We start from the raw sequence: 20,151 nt of genomic DNA on the forward strand, positions 1-20,151 counted from the left end.
ATGGGAATGGAAAGAGTTTTGTTACAACAATGCCATTCAATTCTTTGGACTCTTTTTGAATTACATGTCAAAAGTTACATAGTTGGGAGAAAATTTTTTCAAATCATATATCTGATGAAGGTCTTGTATCTAAACTACATAAATAACTGTTACAACTCAATAATGAGGACTGAACTCTAATTTTTTGCTAAAAACTCCTTCCTAAGGAGGCCAGCTGGGTTAGGCTGGCAAATGGTAAGGAGGCCAGCAGGGTTAGGCTGACAAACAGTAAATTCCCACTAAGCGGCTTTTGTTAACCAAAAGAAGCAGTGGTTTACTTCCTGACCTGATTCTGGTATGGCATTAACATCACCTAAAAGATAAGAAGCCCCTGTCTTAACTCAAGCATCCTAGAGGATGCCTATTCTTAAATTTAAAGCATCTTAAAACATCCTAGCAGGCGCCTATTGTAAATTTAAAGTGTCCTCCTGTCTGGACCTCCCAGAGTGCTCATACCCTTATCTTAAAGTAAGCATATCCTTTCTGGTCTTCTAGATAAAGACTAACTCTCTCAGCCAATTGCCAGCCAAAGAATCTTTAAACCCACCTATAACCTGTAAGCCCCCCCCCTTCGAGATGTCCCACCTTTTTGGGCCAAACCAATGTATGCCTCTCATGTATTGATTTGTGACTTTGCCTGTAACCCCTGTCTGTCTGAAAATGTATAAAACTGAACTGTAACCCAGCCAGGGCGAGTCCACTTGCCCAAGGCCTCTTGGCAGTGGCTCCGGGTCATGGTCCTCAAATTTGGCTCAGAATAAATCTCTTTAAAATTATTTTACAGAGTTTGGCTTTTTTCCGTCGACAATAATAAAAAGACAACCCAATTTTTAAAATGGGCAAAGGATCTGAATAGACAGTTCTCCAAAGGAGATACACAAATGGCCAATAAGCACATGAAAAGATGCTCAACATCATTAACCATCAAGGAAATGTAGATCAAAACCACAGTGGGATAGCACTTCACAACTACTAGGATGGCTACATTTAAAAAGATATATAACATCACATATTGGCAAGGATGTGGAGAAATTGGAACCCCTTCATTCACTGCTGGTGGAAATGTAAAATGGTACAGCCTCTTCGGAAAATAATCTGGCATTGCTTCAAAGGGTTAAACAGTATTAGCACATGACCTAGCAATTCCACTTCTAGGTAAATACCCAAGGGAAATGAAAACTTAAGTTCATACAAAAACCTGAACATGAACGTTCAAAACAGCTTTAATCCTGTAGTTCCAGCTACAGGAGGCTGAGGCAGGAGGATTGCTTGAGCCCAGGAGTTTGAGGTTGCTGTGAGCTTGGCTTATGCCTTGGCACTCACTCTAGCCTGGGCAACAAAGTGAGACTCTGTTTCAAAAAAAAAAAATTAATAAAACAGCATTATTTATGATAGCTGTGAACTAACATAAAATTGTAAGGCTCACACCACCCCCCACCTTACTGAATGGACCCCTTCATGGCCAAAGGAATATCCTAAAACTAAATTGCCTGCCAGAAGGAGGGAGGTCAGACGTGACTCATCATGCTCCCCTCCCTTCTTGGGGACATCCTTTGTAACCCACTAATAGGCCTAAGGGTATGCAAGACAAAGCTGCAGATCCTCAATTTACACAACAAATGTATGTCCAGTGTGGCTTATCTCTGATTAAGAGCTTCTTATCTTAAAACATTCAAGCCTCTAGATAAAGCTTCCTGTCTTTAACCAACTACAAGTCAAAGAATTTTTAAACCAACCTATAACCTGTAACCATCCCCCCCCTTCGAGCCAAACCACCCCCCACCTTTTCGGGCCAAACCAATTTATGCCTCCCACGCATTGATTTATGACTTTACCTCTAAACTCTGTCTCCCTGTAATGTATAAAACCAAACTGTAACCCAGCCACAGCAAGTCCACTTGCTCAAGGCTTCTTGGGAGTGGCTCTGGGTCATGATCCTCAAATTTGGCTCAAAGTAAATCTCTTTAAAATTATTATACAGAGTTTGGCTTTTTTTTTCCATTAACATAGCCAAGAAGTGGAACTAACCCAAATGTCCATCAACTGAAAAATAGATAAAATGTGGTATATCCATATAATGGGATATTATTCAGCAATAAAAAGAAATACTGATACATGCCGTAACATGGATGAATCTTGAAAACAATATGCTAAGTGAAAGAAGTCAGTCATAAAGGACTATATATTATAAGATTCTATTTATATGAAATGTCCCCAATAGGCAAATCAATAGGGACAGGAATCAGATTAATGGTTGCTAGGTGATGGGGTGGAGGAGAGAATAAGGGGGGTAGGGACCACAGCCAAGGGGTATTAGATTTCTTTTCTTAATTCATAAAAATGTTCTCAAATTGATTGTTGTGATGGTTACACAACTCTGGTTACAGTCTAAAAGCATTCAACTGTACACATTAAAATGATAGAGGCCGGGCGCGGTGGCTCACGCCTGTAATCCTAGCTCTCTGGGAGGCTGAGGCGGGCGGATTGCTCGAGGTCAGGAGTTCGAAACCAGCCTGAGCAAGAGCGAGACCCCGTCTCTACTATAAATAGAAAGAAATTAATTGGCCAACTAATATATATATACAAAAAATTAGCCAGGCATGGTGGCGAATGCCTGTAGTCCCAGCTACTTGGGAGGCTGAGGCAGGAGGATTGCTTGAGCCAGGAGTTTGAGGTTGCTGTGAGCTAGGCTGACGCCATGGCACTCACTCTAGCCTGGGCAATAAAGTGAGACTCTGTCTCAAAAAAAAAATAAATAAATAAAAATAAAATAAAATGATAGAAGTTGGCCGGGCATGGTGGCTCATGCCTGTAATCCTAGCACTCTGGGAGGCTGAGGTGGGAGGATCACTCAAGAACAGAAGTTCAAAACCAGCCTGAGCAAGAGCAAGACCCTGTCTCTACTAAAAATAGAAAGAAATTAATTGGCCAACTAATATATATAGAAAACATTAGCCAGGCATGGTGGTGCATGCCTGTAGTCCCAGCTACTTGGGAGGCTGAGGCAGAAGGATTGCTTGATCCCAGGAGTTTGAGGTTGCTGTGAGCTAGGCCATGGCACTCTATCCTGGGCAAAGAGTGAGACTCTGTCTCAAAATAAATAAATAAATAAAAAGTTATAAAAATAAATAAATAAATAAAAAATAAAAAGTTATGCTATGTAAATTATAGTTGTCTATTATCCAAAACTATTTTTGATCACTGGCTGACAAATTATAATTATTGTCTCCATCAATTTTATTGAAAGAAAAGTATCGGGAACCACCAGACTTGTTTGTGAAAGAGTTTTTCACACAGTCATTTAAATAATTTATTTTCTCAATTTCGGGGAGTATACAAAATCATATTAGGTCACTATTACTTTTACCCATTACTCTTCACTTACAGGCACTTCATTTACTTAGGCCCCATATACTATTATAGAGAAATAAGTCAGTTGTTTAGAACTCACTCAAGTGAATTTGCTTGCTGACTCGATTATGCATTGGCAGGTCCCACGCATGCTTACAGAATCCCTGCGGCATGAAAATCCTGGTCCCTTGGCCATGGTGAATGATGCTTCTCCAGAAGATATCTTTTAGTTACAACCAGGAACATCACACAAACACCCTTCCATTTTGTCTTCCTCCTCCTTTCCTCATTCCCTTCCCCGCTGCAGGTACACCAGCTCCCTCAGCCGCACGGTTTTGTGGTTCTGAGGCCTGGCTGCATACCAAAAATGCCTGAGACCTTTCTAAAAATGCAGATTCTTAGAACTTATCCTGAGCTACAGACTTTGGTTTTCTAGAAGCTTGTCCTAAGAATCTGAATTTTTCTCAGGTATTTCCAGGTGATTCTAATGCAGATGGCCCTCATACCTTGTCTAATCTGGGAACCATGGACCTGGGAATGCAGTGGAAGGGCGGGGAACATCTTTCATTTCCTTTTCTTTTCCAGTTAGAGGGACTGACCAGCCTGCTTGCTTTTCCACTGTTGGCAGCCAGACCAGTGTCTCTTTTCTGTGGCCCACTGAGTAACAGAGCACAGCCTGTGGCTTCTCCCCTACCCACCTGTGCTGGAAGCCAGAGCAAAGTTTTTGCAAGGCTTGTCCCCTAAGTCTTCCTCTTCATTTCCCCAATCCCCCCCACTCCTCTCTAACCAAGGCAAGTATGTGCTAACAATAGGTTTTCATGTACACTAGGGGCTAAAGTAAGATTCTTCTATCTATTTTTTTAATGGGCTTTATTTTTTTAGAGCAATTTTAAGTTCACGCAAGTATTGAGCACCAAAGTACAGAGTTCCCATGTGTCCCCTTCCCCGCTCATGCATGCTATCGACTCCCCACCACAGGGGTGCATTTGTTACAATCAATGAATCTAGGTTGCCACATGATTATCAACCAAAGTTCATAGTTTACATTAGGTAATATCCCTTGGTATTGTGCATTCTATGGGTTTTGACAAATGCATAATGACATGTGTCCACCATTGTAGTATCATACAGAATAGTTTTTTTTTTTTTTTTTTGAGACAGAGTCTCACTTTGTTGCTTAGGCTACAGTGAGTGCCATGGCGTCAGCCTAGCTCACAGCACCTTCAATCTCCTGGGCTCAAGTGATCCTACTGCCTCAGCCTCCCGAGTAGCTGGGACTACAGGCATGTGCCTCCATGCCCGGCTAAATTTTTGTGTATATATTTTTAGTTGGTCAATTAATTTCTTTCTATTTTTAGTAGAGACAGGGTCTTACTCTTGCTCAGGCTGAGTTCGAACTCTTGACCTTGAGCAATCCTCCCGCCTCGGCCTCTCAGAGTGCTAGGATTACAGGCATGAGCCACTGCGCCCCACCCAGAATAGTTTCATTGCCCTAAAAATCTTCTGTGTTCCATCTATTATTCATCCCTCTCTTCCACCAACCTCTGGTGACCACTGATTTTTTTAATATTCTCCACAATTTTGCCTTTTCCAGAATGTCATATAATTGAAATCGTATGTTTTGTAGCCTTTTCAGAGTAGCTTCTCTCACTTAGTCATGCATTTAAGATTCCTCTATTTTTGTTTTGTGGTTTGATAGCTCATTTCTTTCTAGCACTGCATAATAGTCCACTGTCTGGATGTCCCACAGTTCATTTATCCATTCACCTGCTGAAGGATATCTTAGTTGCTTCCAAATTTTGGCATCATTAATAAAATGGCTGTCAACATTTGTGTACATGTTCTCATGTAGAATAAGTTTTCAACTCATTTGGGTAAATACCAAGGCATACAATTGCTGGATCTCACGTAAGACTGTGTTTAGTTTTGTAAGAAACTGCAGAACTGGCCGAGCGTGGTGGCTCATGCCTGCAATCCCAGCACGCTGGGAGGCAGAGGCGGACGGATTGTTTGAGCTCAGGAGTTCGAGACCAGCCTGAGCAAGAGCAAGACCCCTGTCTATACTAAAAAAAATAGAAAGAAATTAGCTAAACATTAATAAAATTTTTTAAAAAAGAAAGAAACTGTTGAACTGTCTTCCAAAGTCACTGTAAATGTGCATTCCCACTATTAGTGAATGAGAGGTAGTTTTATCTAAATTTTAGAGGAAAACCAACTCTCCTGGAATTTTCCACAGAGGAACTAGGAAAGCAGGGTAGGATGAAGTGGGAGTGGGAACCAAACTTAGGCAAATGGTGTAAGGTTTGCTTAGGGTAAAATAGTGACAAAAAGAGGGAAGGAAGTGAGTTGACATTTCTGTGCTTTCTCATTACTAATAACTTCCATGCCACCACAGACCCACCCATACGCTAGCCCTGAACTGGGCTGCAGGGAGGCCAGGACTGTGGCTGGTGAGATCTATTCCTTGGAAGATGGAGAGCAGGGGAATCTCACACACATTTGGTTAAGAGGAAGTGGCTCTGTTATTCCTAGAACATGGTGCTTCTCAAAAGATGTTTGCTAACTGAAAGCACGAATGAAAACCTCAACTCCTCTGTTTGCCATGTAAGGGTCTTAAATCTATTAGAGTCCTTGGTTAGCTCAAGGAAAATCAGACTAACTCACAATCCCAAAGACATTATCTTTATTCATTCATGCTTCCAGAAAATATTTGTTCAGTGCCTGCTACGTGCCAGGGAGTGGGCTGGGTACTGGATGTGATTAACTGTCTTGTGAAGTCAAGGGTGGAGCTTGAAGTGGCGCACATCTTGAGTTTATCATTGGAGGGCCACTGGCTCTAGGGCACAATGAGCAATGGGAGGAGAGGAGTTGGTGGGATAAGCATTTGGTTTAAAAGTAAAGGCCAGGCCAGCCCGGTGGCTCACGCCTATAATCCTAGCACTCTGGGAGGCCGAGTGTGGATCGCTCAAGGTCAGGAGTTCAAAACCAGCAAGAGTGAGACCTCGTCTCTACTATAAATAGAAAGAAATTAATTGGCCAACTAAAAATATATAGAAAAAATGAGCCAGGCATGCTGGTGCATGCCTATAATTCCAGCTACTCGGGAGGCTGAGGCAGAAGGATTACTTGAGCCCAGGAGTTTGAGGTTGCTGTGAGCTAGGCTGATGCCACAGCACTCTACCCCAGGCAAAGAGTGAGAGTCTGTCTCAAAAAAATAAATAAATAAAGGCCAGGTTTATGCTGAGGTTCTAGAGCATAATTATGTGGTCAGATCTGCTGTCAGTCTTCTGCCTCATAATGTTCAATAGAATGTGTGAAGCAATCAAATGGGATAATGGAGATTGCCATTAAAGTGGATAATGGAGATTGCCCACACAAAATGGTAAAATGTGGGAGGATGAGATATATTGCCAGTTAGGCAAAATGATTTATTCACTTAGGCGGAGTCAGTCCCAAACTGTCATATGTAACCATAGTTGCTTTACTAAGGAGTGGACAATTTGTATTTTGTGACAACTTTGGGGGATAATGTATTTTTCAACAGACACCTGCCTTTGGTTTAATTTTCCACTTAAAATTATACACATGAGGAAGATAAATGACTCTGTTAGCACAGAATGAGATCATCTTTATCCTTGAGGACCTTGATCGAAGGTCGGTGGTTAATGACCAAAATGCTAATGTTGTCACCGGAGTCCTGGCAGAATGGCATCTGAAACTCTTTGGATATATCTGATGATACTTTTTAAAAGTTTTCATAAGCATCAAGGGTTAACACAACATAGCCATTCTACGGATGAACCAGCTATTGTTGTGTATGGTCAGGCCTCATCGAGGTTTTAAGGAAAAGCACCTCCCATCCTCATACTCCATATTATAAGCCCTTTTTAAGCAGAGACCCACTCTTCCTCCCTTTCTGCACTGCCCCAAGTGTCAGGCACAGTGCAAGGCTTGAAGAGGGAGTAAGTAAGTAGTAAGTAGAAAGACTGATTGATGCTTAATATCTCTGCAGAATAGTTTCCAGTGAAGTAGAGCAGAGAGGAGTCACATGCCCGTGTTTCTCCTATCAATAGAATTTACTTCGCAGTTAATACTGGTGGCCACAGAGATCAGGACAAATGTTTGTTATGAAAGATGCCTCCTCTTGAGTAAAATTGGTTAGGATCAGGTTAATTTCCCTCAAGAGTAGCAGACACCAAGGGAAAAGGGCTTTTGTGCCAAAGGAATTAATGTTATTCTTTTTCTTAAACTGCTGTTCTGTCTCTAGGGGAAAAAAGCAAAAAACAAAAACAAAAAAACCCTCTAAGACAGTAAGGGAAAAAAAAAAGATTGCATCCACAGACAAATAAAAGAGCTCACTCGGAGTATAGAACAAATTGAAAGTCCTAAGGAGAAACAGAAACAGGTCAAAATATTGTTGATAGTCCAAATAGTACAAGCCAAACTTCGATCTCCTATATTAAATCCTGGAAAAATTCTATGGGCTTCTAGAACATACATCTTTCCTTCCAGGGTATACAATTCTAAAAAATTTATATCCTATATCATGTGTTCATGAATTAAGTATTTTTTAAAAGATGATTATCTTTTGAGGTTGCTTCCAGCAGGAACTAGAACCGGCACCCTTGAATGAAATGCTGGGGAAATGGACATGGCTCAGGTTCCTCCCTGGTCTTACTCCCTCCAAGCCGTCCTTCTCACTGCTGCCAGAGTAATGCTTCTGGAACTCATGGTCCTAGCTCAGCCTAAAACCTTTGAGAGCTTTTCATGCCTCTAGAATAGAGCCTACAGGCATCATTTAGCCCGAGCGGCCTTCTTACAATCCCATTTCCCACCTTCTATTCCCTCAAATCCTAAAGTCAGTGATTTTAGTTGCAAATCATTCATTTGACCTTTCAAACAATGAAGGGAAGACCAGCAGCCACTCAATCAGAGTATGGTCAGGTTGTCAGGTCCATTTCCATGCAATTCCCTTATCCTCTGGTTGGCTTCCCTCGGCGTAACTAAATGGAAACCAGCAGCTCTCAGGTTTACGCTGCTTCTTCCACGTCCTATAGCTGTGAAGGCCTAGGCTGCTTTCCGACCGGACATACCCAGCCCTGAACCAACAGCCCTGAGGAATGCCACGGCCACTTTGCTAGGCCTGGAGGACATGCCTCTTTGAGAACCCACTGTCGCAAGGCCAAAGCCAATCAGAGCCCATTTCTGGAGCTGAGTGTGAGGTCAATTATGGTCAACTCCACGGCTGGGAAATTTGGAGGGGAGGAGGGAACAGATACTGAATAGGCATCTTCAAAATCCAGACTACTTACAATTCTTTTATTCTATGGTATACTGCTCTGCCCTCTTTCTGGAATTTCTTTCCCATTTTATCTGTCTAGAAAACTCTTATTCTTCTCTCAACCCCAGTTCAAGCATCTCATCCTCTATAAAGCCTTTGGGATCTCTCACCCCAAACAGAATAGATCACTCCCTCTGTGTACTGTTCTTATACCCAGTACAGCATTAGGGTTAGGGTTTATTGTCTTTTCCCATTGTTCAGCAATTGTTTGTTTGTTTGTTAGAGATGGGGTCTTGCTCTATCACCCAGGCTAGAGTACAATGGCATGATCATAACTCACCGTAACATGGAACTGGGCTCAAGCGATACTCCCACCTCAGCCTCCGGAGTAGCTGGGATTACAGGCATGAGCCACCCTGCCTACTTGATCAATTGTTTAACAGATTTGCAGAAAGTTACCTTTTTTTTGAGACAGAGTCTCACTTTGTTGCCTAGGCTAGAGTGCCGTGGCATCAGCCTAGTTCACAGCAACCTCAAGCTCAAGCGATCCTCCTGCCTCAGCCTCCCGAGTAGCTGGGACTATAGGCATGCGCCACCATGCTCAGCTAATTTTTTCTATATATATTTTTAGTTGGTCAATTAATTGTTTTCTATTTTTAGTAGAGACGAGGTCTCACTCAGGCTGGTTTCGAACTCCTGACCTTAAGCAATCCCCCCCCCCGCCCCCCCCCCCTCAGCCTCCCAGAGTGCTAGGATTACAGGCATGAGCCACCACGCCCGGCCGAAAGTTAACTTTTTGAGGACAGAAATCTCACCTTATTTCTCTTTACTCTTGGCCCATATGAAATGTCCAGAGTATGAGTATCCCTTGAATAAATTCTGGGTTTTATTAATTCTACTGGAGGCATTGAACACATCAAGTTGTATGCTCTCTGTGTAGGTGTGGCCTTCTCTGCATCATCAACTCAAGAAAGAGGTCCCCAAAAGGAGTAACTGGAGACTAGGGTACAGGCGGATGGGAAGTGCCTCTTTGGTCTTGGTCTCTTGCTCTGGATTTAGGGGATCTAAGGTTCTTTGAGGGTTCAGGGCCTTATTAGTCACTAATGATACCCTCTGCCCTATGAAGACAGGAATCAGGCAAGAGGCTTCCCTGTAGGAACCTCAAGCTGGCAGCCTGGCCAGCCAGACTGCCTAATTGCATGTTATGTTCTATGCTTACATTACCTTTATTATTCCTAATCAGAAAGTGGAGAGCATGCCCTCAATAATATTCTCCCTCGCCTCACAGGTCTGAGAAAAACACACCACTTTTTACCTTTCCTCAACTTACAATCTCTGAGGGCGAAGTAAAGACTTAAACATTTACAAAATGTGCAATAAAATTATTATCATTATCAACAATGTTTAAACACACATGTCCTTGGTAGGGCATGGTCTACGTGGCAGAGAAACACAGAAAGCAGCTGAGTGATTTCAGGGAAGCTGGTAATGAATTCGCAGATGAGAAGTGCTCTTCGGGTAATAGCATGGGTGAGAACAACGCTCATATTCTGGAGGGTCCTGGGATGCATAGAGGAGAAGACACGCACTGCGTTAGATGCTAGCATCTGGCATTAGAGTCGCAAAGGCACGAAAGACAGGCTCGATGACCTCAGTGAAGTCACCTGTAAAGGTACTAGCTAGAGACTATTAATAAGCATAAGGTAGTATAGTATAAATGATACTCGTGTGATGGCACAGCAGCCACGTTATTTGACTGATTACTGAGGGAGTGATCAGCGTGGAATGATATTAGTCAGAGCAGGCTCTTGAAGGGGTGAGTCACAGGTGTTTGAACAAGAGGCTGATATGATGTAGATGGTACTCCAAAAATATTATCTTAGCAACTGGGTAGATGGGGGAGCACAAAGCAGGGAGACCAGGTAGGAGGCAGTAATGCAAACGAGGTGTTGGGAGCCCGGACTAGTGCGTGGGCTGTGAAATGTAGCTGGAATGGTTTCGAGCAGGCAATGCAGCCGATTGCATAACGGCGTGGGCTTTGCAGACAAACTGACTCGGGCTCCAATCCTGGCTCCACCACTGACTAGTTGTGTTACTTGGGTAACTAACCTACCTTCTCTTCTCTCTTCTCTTCTGCACGTCCATTCCCTCGTCCACAAAATGCAGGAAATAATAATACATTAGTAGGCATTTGTCATTTTTGAGGTCCAGTATCTGAAAATCCTTCCTGGTTTGGGTGAATCCCAATGTAAGTGGGAAACCACAAAGGGGAAGCTATTTCTCTACCTGCCTCTGGCAGCTAAGATGTAGGCACATGCTCTAAGCAGGGACGGTTGATGCTCACCCATCTCTCCGTACTTAGGAGTAGTGATGCAAAGGCACTGTGGGCAGTTTGAGAATTTTCAAGGCTGCTATGGTGGACATGAGAGTCCAGAGGCATGGTGGAACAGTCCTGAGAAACTGTGACTGAGGTAGGATCTTGACTCTGTCCTCTGCTTCTTCCCTTGGCTTCTACCTGAGCCTAGTCCTCCACTTACCTAGGGATGCAATGAGTTGCGCGATACACCCCTAAAAATTTTTCTTTTCTGCATAAGTTACCTACTGTTTGCTGTCAGGAACCCTGACTAGAACACAACCTCACAGGGCTGTTCTGAGGACTGAATAAGACAGTGTATGTAAAGCCCTAAGCCGTGGACCTGCCACAGTACATGCTCACTAAACAGTTGATCTAAGAAAAAAGAAAGAGAGCATTTGCAACAGAAGAGGCACAGACTTTGAGAACTGATTAGATGGGGAAGAAGATAAAAAGGAAGGACGGGGAAGGTAACGTGGAGTTTGCAAACCTGCCTTCCACATCGCGGTTCTGCTGCTAACAAGAATACGGAAGCTGACAGAAGGACACCAGCTTGAAAGGGGTTTGGACAGTGGTGGCAAAGGTACCAGCCTCTCAGGATGTTGACTGAGAGCACGGTGTTCTGCCGACATGACAGAGTCTGAACTTGTTAGCCTGGCCCGTGGGGTACCTCGGAGCCCTGTCCCAACCTGCCTTTCCAGCCTTAGCTCTTACCACTCCCTGGAAGGGAGCTGATGCCAGAGTCAGATCGAGCTGCTTGGTAGCCCTCGAACACACCACATTATTGATAGTTCGAGCTTCATTGTTTTTGCACACTGGGTCCTGTTTGCCTGGAATGTCCCAGTCATCCTCCTTCGACTCCAACTCCTCACTTAAGACTCAGTTTACCTCTTTCCTCCTCGACGAAGCCCTTTCTTTTTTCTTTTTTTTTTTTTTTGAGACAGAGTCTCACTCTGTTGACTCAGGCTAGAGTGCCCTGGCGTCAGCCTAGCTCACAGCAACCTCAAACTCCTGGGTTCAAGCGATCCTCCTGCCTCAGCCTCCCAGGTAGCTGGGACTACAGGCATGTGACACCATGCCTGGCTAGTTTTTTCTATATGTTTTTAGTTGACCAATTAATTTCTTTCTATTTTTAGTAGAGACGAGGTCTCGCTCTTGCTCAGGCTGGTTTCAAACTCCTGACCTTAAGCGATCCTCCCGCCTAGGCCTCCCAGAGTGCTAGGATTACAGGCGTCAGCCACCAGGCCCAGCCAAGGAAGCACTTTCTAACTCCTCCCAGGCAGCGTTCCCCTTCCCTCTTCTGGGTTCCCACAGAATGCTGTTCATGCCTCTCTGAGGGATCACATTTTATTCTCATTTTCTCTTTGTTGCTCCTTCTCTGTATTGTCCCAGACGTCAGGACGGGGTTCAGTCGTCCTCGTGTTGCCATTGCCCAACGTCCCTGGCACATGGACAAGACTTCACAGGCTCGTTCAGGCTAGTTGTTAAATACTCAGAGTATTTCTTTTTGTATTTGGTTAGAGATAAAAAGGTATAAGATAATGAATTTGATTCAACAGTTCACACGCAAGTCAATCTTGTTTATTATCTGTTAATGTGTCAAGTAATAATTAGTGTTCCTTACACTTCCTGGCTCCTAAAAGGCAGAGTTCGGTATTAATTCACTTTGTACAAACAGGATTTTACACCGACATGTACAATAAAGTAATTAGAATCATTTTTGAAGTGCTGGTTTTTTTTTTTTTTTTTTTTTTTTTGAGACAGAATCTCACTGTGTTGCCTGGGCTAGAGTGCCGAGGCATCAGCCTAGCTCACAGCAACCTCAAACTCCTGGGCTCAAGCAATCCTTCTGGCTCAGCCTCCCGAGTAGCTGGGACTAAAGGCGTGAGCTATCATGCTTGGCAAATTTTTTCTATATATTTTTAGTTGGCCAATTATTTTCTTTCTATTTTTAGTAGAGATGGGGCTCACTATTGCTCAGGTTGGTCTCGAACTCCTGACCTTGAGCTATCCTCCTGCCTGAGCCTCCCAGAGTGTTAGGATTATAGGTGTGAGCCACTGTGCTGGCCTGAGGTGCTGCTTTGATGTAAGCAAAGCAACATTGCTAGTACACTGAGAAAACCCTGGCTGTGAGGAGCCAACTAGCAGCCTGGGTTAGGTGTCTGTGTAGATATCATTCTAGCTCTGATCTTCATGATTCAATCAAGTCACCTTTCCCAAATAGGGACCCCTAAATGAAAATAAATATTTCCTTCATTCTGGCCTAGTCTTTTTTTTTTTTTTTTTCCTTAACAGATAGGGTCTTACTCTGTTACCCAGGCTGGAGTGCAATGGCACCATCATAGCTCACTACGGCCTCAACCTCTAGGGTTCAAGTAATTCTCCCACCTCACCCTCCTGAGTAGCTAGGACTTCAGGCATACACCACTGCGCCTGGCTAATTTTTAAATTTTTTGTAGAGATGAGATTTTGCTATGTTGGCCAGGCTGGTCTTGAACTCCTAGGCTCAAGCAATCCTCTTGCCTCAGCCTCCGAAAGTGCTGGAATTACAGGTGTGAGCCACCAGGCCTGGCCCCCAAGTTAATCTTAAGCACAAGGGTCTAGAGGAGCATAGCCATGAGGCAAAAATTGGGTTATTTCATTTTCCAATGCCCTCAGAAATTAGTCTTTTTTATTCGACTAAAATGATTTTAGAAATTTTATTTTTAAATCATTTTTAAATAAATAATTCAGTCCTGGGTTCAAAATTTAGAAGTGTCCAGTGTAAAGTCACCCTAACTCTTATTCCCCAGACATCCTCCTTCTCTACCCATGGGCAACCAATGCTATGACTTCCTTCTGCATTGTTGCAGAAGAAATATTTTTTTAAGAAATACTTTTTTCTCCTACTGCCTTTTACACAAAAGGTAGCTTGGTATACGCAGTTCTGCATCTTGCTTTTCTTCACTAAACAACTTCTATCTTGTAGATCTTTTCATATAAGTATATATCAGTACATATCTTTTTTCCTGGCTGCATGGTATTCCATTGTAATCTGTTAAGCCATTTCCCTGTTGATGGACCTTTAGGTTTTTCCAAATCCTTTCTATTTTTATTTTTTTAATTATATATATATATTATCTTTTCTTTTTTTTTTTATGGAGGCAAGAAGGAAACTGAAAACAATCCTTTCTGTGTTATAAATAATTCAGCTGTTCTCTTAATCTCCCCCCCTTCAAATTTCCTACCCAGTTTTCGCCTCCCTCATCTCAAAAAATACTGTTTCTCTTATCTCACAGAGAAAACAGAGGCCATTAGATAGAAATTCCATCAATGTCCCGCCTCCCATTCACTTTGTACTTTATGTTCCTTCAATATTCAAGCAATGTATGTTTCTTACAATGTGCATGTTCTCTCTTGCCTCAGCACCTTTCTGTATGCCATTCCCACTCCCACTACCCTGGTTTGCCTGGGAAACCTCTATTAACCTTTCAAACCCAGGTGTGATTATCATGCCAGAGGGAGTTAATCAGTTGCTGTTGTGTATTATGCCTGTACCTTGCTCTTCTCCCATGGTTGTACTTATTATGCTTGTTTAAAATTTGTGTACATGTCTATGTTCCCATAAGTCTCTGAGCACCTTGAGAGTTAATTCATATCAAGATGCCCAGCACTTAGTATAGAGTTTGGTAGTAGAAGCTTCTCAATAAATATTTGTTGAATAAATGAATAAGTAATGCGGAGGAGATGTAAGCCTACGCTGTAATGACAGCTACTTGCAAAATAGTAGAACACGTCTTCAGCTTTGCATAGTGTAATGGAAACAGCATTGGACCAGAAATCAAGAGACCTAATTCTCATCCACGGAAGCAGGAAACTTTTCCAGTATGTTCATTGCTGCATCCTCCATCCCTAGAAGGAGGGCTGGCCCTTAACTGGTGCTGAGAAAGAAAGAGGTTTTGTGTCGTATTTAGATTTTAATCTGCTTAAGATGCCTTTTATTTCAAATAGTCTGTAGGGCAAAAGCTAGAATCAGGGGGTCTGTAGCTTTCAGACTAACAAGAGAACACACTCAATACACAGTCATGAGTAAGTGATTGTAATGCCAGTGGGCTTACTAACAGCTTAAGTTGAATAAATACAACCAAATGGCCTTCACAAATATATTTTATAGATTAAATTACACATTTCCTGTAGCCACAGGTTTTTCCAAGCTTAGTGTTAATCACATGCTTGATTTGGAAAATGAAACAAAAACCTTAAAGTTAATCATCTTGGACAGGTGGGGGCCCTTGGCTCCTATCCTGTGGACACTGATGGAGCAATAATGTGACAGTCAGAGACAGAGCCACCCCAGATTTAAACTGAAACAAGACCTTTACCCAACATGGCCTGTCTCCTAACAGGGTGCTGTATGCATTGCTCTCCTGCTCACCTGAATGCAAATATTCCCCTCCCTCTCTTCCTTGTCTTACTGAGCAATAGTAACACACACAATAATGTCAGTTCTCCATCAGTTTATGAAAATAAGACTCTTTCATCCTGATGCTTCTGTTCCCATACCAAGGTGGCCCACAGATTATTCTTAAACCAGCACTGAATCAAAGCTTCACATTTACAATTTTTATTTCCATGGTGTTCACTAAATATTTGTTGATGATCGAACAAATATTTTGCCATTAACAAGCTCCGTAACCTTGGGCCAGTTTCATTGAACTTTTCTGGACCTCATTATCCTCATCTATATAATCAAATTTGATTAAGTCATATTTTTCAAATTATTTTTAATAGTTTAAACCCTTTCTTCAAAGAAAATCTTATACAGACCCCATCACACAGAACTGAAGGAAGTGGGGCTCGTCTGGGTGAAACAGGTTTGGGGGACCTAAAACTCCTCCTTTGTCACCCCTGTTTCTTTCTGTTCCTGGGACACTTAGCTAAGTATCCAGGACCCTCTGAGGAACCATCTGTAAAAACCACTGGATTAAACATAATTATAAATATAAATAACATTGACTCTTAGACTTGTAAAAAAAAACCTTATAGTCAACTGAGGTGCAGAGAGTCCCAACGTGCAGCTTCTTAATTCTCAGGGATTAAACGAGGTAAAACCACTCATGCAAATTAAAACATGGTTTCTTTGCTTTGGATGATATCACATCAATCACATCAACTTAACCATCAATTGATTACTTCATGCTACGCATAATTGGAAATTGTATATATCTTTGGTAAATTAACAGTGAACATGAATATGTTAATAATGAACAATGAACATGCTAACATGGACAAATTACTAATGAACATATTTTAATAGATAAAATTTCTCAACATGTGAAAATAGGGGAAGAATAAAAGTAATCCTGGCTGGGCACGGTGGCCCACGCCTGTAATCCTAGCACTATGGGAGGCCAAAGCGGGCGGATTGCTCGAGGTCAGGAGTTCGAAAGCAGCCTGAGCAAGAGCGAGACCCCATCTCTACTATAAATAGAAAGAAATTAATTGGCCAACTAATATATATATATATATATATATATACACACACACACACAATTAGCCAGGCATGGTGGCACGTGCCTGTAGTCCCAGCTACTCGGGAGGCTGAGGCAGGAGGATCGTTTGAGCCCAGGAGTTTGAGGTTGCTGTGAGCTAGGCTGACGCCACGGCACTCACTCTAGCCTGGGCAACAAAGTGAGACTCTGTCTCCAAAAAATAAAAGTAATCCTCAGGGAGTAAAAAGGGTAAGAATTATGATGAATCCCATTTTTTTCCTTTTCATACAATTAAAATGAGGCAGGGAAAGGTCACCTGGCTTGCCTAAGCCCTTACAGCTTCCTTAGTGGCAGATTCTGCAATAGGACCTGGGACTTGTCATGTCCCGCCCAGCGTTCTTTTCCTGATCATGTTATGTTTCTATATAAGGTTAGAATTTTGCCTTTCTGTGTCTGGGATCCATGGCCACAATGCTACAGAATGATAGCGAGTCCACATTATCTCAGCATTCATTATCTGAATCCCTGAAGTTTGAAGTTGTGTAGTAGACTAAAAGCCATCATAACCCAGAAATGTTTACTTATCAAATGACTGCTTATCAAACCCACTCCAATAGTCATCTCCATTAAACATTAGTTTCTCTTCCTCCATTCCACTGTAACTTCTTTGTCAGGTCTTTAGCTGAAAACTGGATTTTTATACACATTGACAAATACACTGCACAGTAACCATAAAGTGCAATTGCATATCTTACGAAAGGTACCGGGTTTACGAGACTGATGAAAGCAAGCCATTGTGCTTAGTCCATAGTGAAAGGGGAAAATACAGGTGAGATGGAAGAGGTAGACAGGGCCGGATTAGGGAAGCCTGGTGAGTATCACTAAGGGTTTTCATTCTGATTACGATGGGAAGCGTTGGGAGGCCTTTAATCAGGAGGAGTGACAATCAGATTTATCTCTAAAATGTTCGTTTTGTAACTGGCAAATACACTAAAATAGATGATCTTGCAGTCAAATTTCTATGATTCTATCCCACAGATACATCTCCTCATGTATCTGGCTATTCACTGCATTATTTGTAAGAGCAAAAAATGGACCTGATTGCGATGTTCAAGGAAAGGGACCTAATGAAATAAATAAACAATGGTATGAGATGCGGCTGTAAAAACAAAATAAGGAAGATGTCTATGCACTGATACATATGGAAAGAGCTTTGGGACATATTGCTAAGTGGAAAAAAAAAAGCAAGATATAGAACAGTGTATACAGCAGACTACCTTTTATATAAGTAGGTGGGTGAAAATATACTTAAATATGCTTGTATTTGCCTTAAAACCCCTAGAAGGATTTATACACACACATACACAGATGGAAGTGATTACTGTTAAAGAGTTGGAGTACGGAGTACGGAGTGGGTGCAAGACTTCTCTGACCATATCTTTTTATAGAGCATTATATTTTGAACCATGTACATGTAGAACCTAATAGAAAAACATTTAAAAATCACTCTGGCAGCTCTATGGGGTGGAGATTGTAGGGACATAAGAGTAGCAGCTGGAGCTCACACCTGCAATCCTAGCACTTCGGGAGGCCAAGGCAGAAGGATTGCTGAAGGCCAGGAGTTCAAGATCAGCCTGTGCAACACAGTGAGACCTTGTCCTTGCACCTGTCGTCCCAGCTACTTGGAAGGCTGAGGAAGGCAGGTTGCTTGAGCCCAGGAGTGCGAGGCTGCAGTGAGCCATGTATGGTAGGGCCACTGCACGACTGGGTGACAGAGTGAGAGCCTGTCTCAAAAAAAGTTTGAATCAAAGTTTTTTGTTATTTACTATGAAATGTAAACGGCCTTCTCTAAGTGGCCTTTTCTATATCCTGAACAAAGTGCAAATGGACCGCTAGAGTTTGAATGTGTCCTCTCCAACATTCACGTGTTGAAAACTTAATGGCCAGCATGAAGGTATTAACAGGTGGTGCCTTTAAAAGGTGATTATGGCCGGGCGTGGTGGCTCACGCCTGTAATCCTAGCACTTTGGGAGGCCGAGGCGGGCGGATTGCTCAAGGTCAGGAGTTCGAAACCAGCCTGAGCGAGACCCCGTCTCTACCAAAAATAGAAAGAAATTAATTGACCAACTAAAAATATATATACAAAAAATTAGCCGGGCATGGTGGTGCATGCCTGTAGTCCCAGCTACTCGGGAGGCTGAGGCAGTGGGATCGCTGAGCCCCGGAGATTGAGGTTGCTGTGAGCCAGGCTGACGCCACGGCACTCACTCTAGCCTGGGCAACAAAGTGAGACTCTGTCTCAAAAAAAAAAAAAAAAAAGGTGATTATGGCTCCATGCTCATGAATGGGATTAAGGCGCTTATAAAAGAGGCTTCATGCACCCTTTGGCCCTCTTGCCTCTGTCTTCTGCCCTGGGAGGACACGGCACTCTTCTCTGGAAGAAGCAGCAACAATGAGAGCAGCCCTCACCAGACACTGAACCTGCTGGCACCTTGACCTTGGACTTTCCAGCTTCTGGAACTGTGCAAAATAAGTTTCTGTGCTTTATAAATTACCAGTCTATGGTATTCTGTTATGGCAGCACAAACAAATTTAGACAAGGACAGAATCCTGCAGTGGCAGAAACACAGGGAAACAGATACAACGTAGACGGTTTTTCTTGGACAATGAGTTCCCATCTTTATTAACAGAATAACTTTCTATATTTTCTGGATTGGTAATGGCAGGAGGTGAAGAGTAATAGTTTTTTTTTACATTAATGCTCTAGAAGTTAAATAAATGTTAGTTGGTAAAAATGGAAAACTCTTTCTCTTAAGAATTCTGCCTTCAGCTACTAATTTTGCTCTCGGGCATTTATTCTGAGTAGGACAGACTTTGGAAATGTCTGCTTATGTTAACATAAGCAGGGTCTTACTGGCTGTCTTATTTGCTGTGATGCCCAGTGTCTGAGCTCGGGCTGCTATAACAAATTATCAGAGACTGAGTGGCTTAAACAACAAACATTTATTTCTCATGATTCTGGAGGCTGGAAGTTTGAGATCAGAGTGCCAGCATGGTTGGGTTCTAGTAAAGGCCCTCTTCCTGGTTATGTCCACACATGGCCTTTCTTTGGTGCATGTACGTAGAGAGAGAGAGATCTTTTGTCTCCTCCTCTTTTTATAAGGACATGGAGGTTCCACCCTCCTAAACTCAGCTAAATCTACTTACCTTTCAAAGGCCCACCTCCAAATACCATCACACTGAGAATTAGGATTTCAACATGTGCATTGCAGGGGAACACAAACATTTAGTCCACAGCAAAGCACCCAGCCCAGAACCCCCTTCAGGTTGGAGACCTTCATACTCTCAGGTGCGTGGAGTGTTGGCTACTGACATGTTACAACTGAGTCTTCCAAGAACTTGCTTTTATTGAAGGAAGCGGTCTCCCCCAAGATCCCCTCCCCATGGGGCCTGGGAGTACAAAGACCCAGCCCCTTGCATCAATACAAGACTGCTCAAATGAGCCATCCCACCTCCTGAGCTCCCCACAAGGTCAGCTGAGGCCAAATTCTGCCTCTGTCCTATTCCTTCATGCCCTTACGAATGATGTTCCCGAACAGACATTCTGCATACAACTCTGTCTCAGAGTCTGTTTCCTGGAGGACCCACCCTAAGAT

This window comes from Microcebus murinus, chromosome 13 (assembly GCF_040939455.1).
Source record: "Microcebus murinus isolate Inina chromosome 13, M.murinus_Inina_mat1.0, whole genome shotgun sequence".
NCBI lineage: Eukaryota > Metazoa > Chordata > Mammalia > Primates > Cheirogaleidae > Microcebus > Microcebus murinus.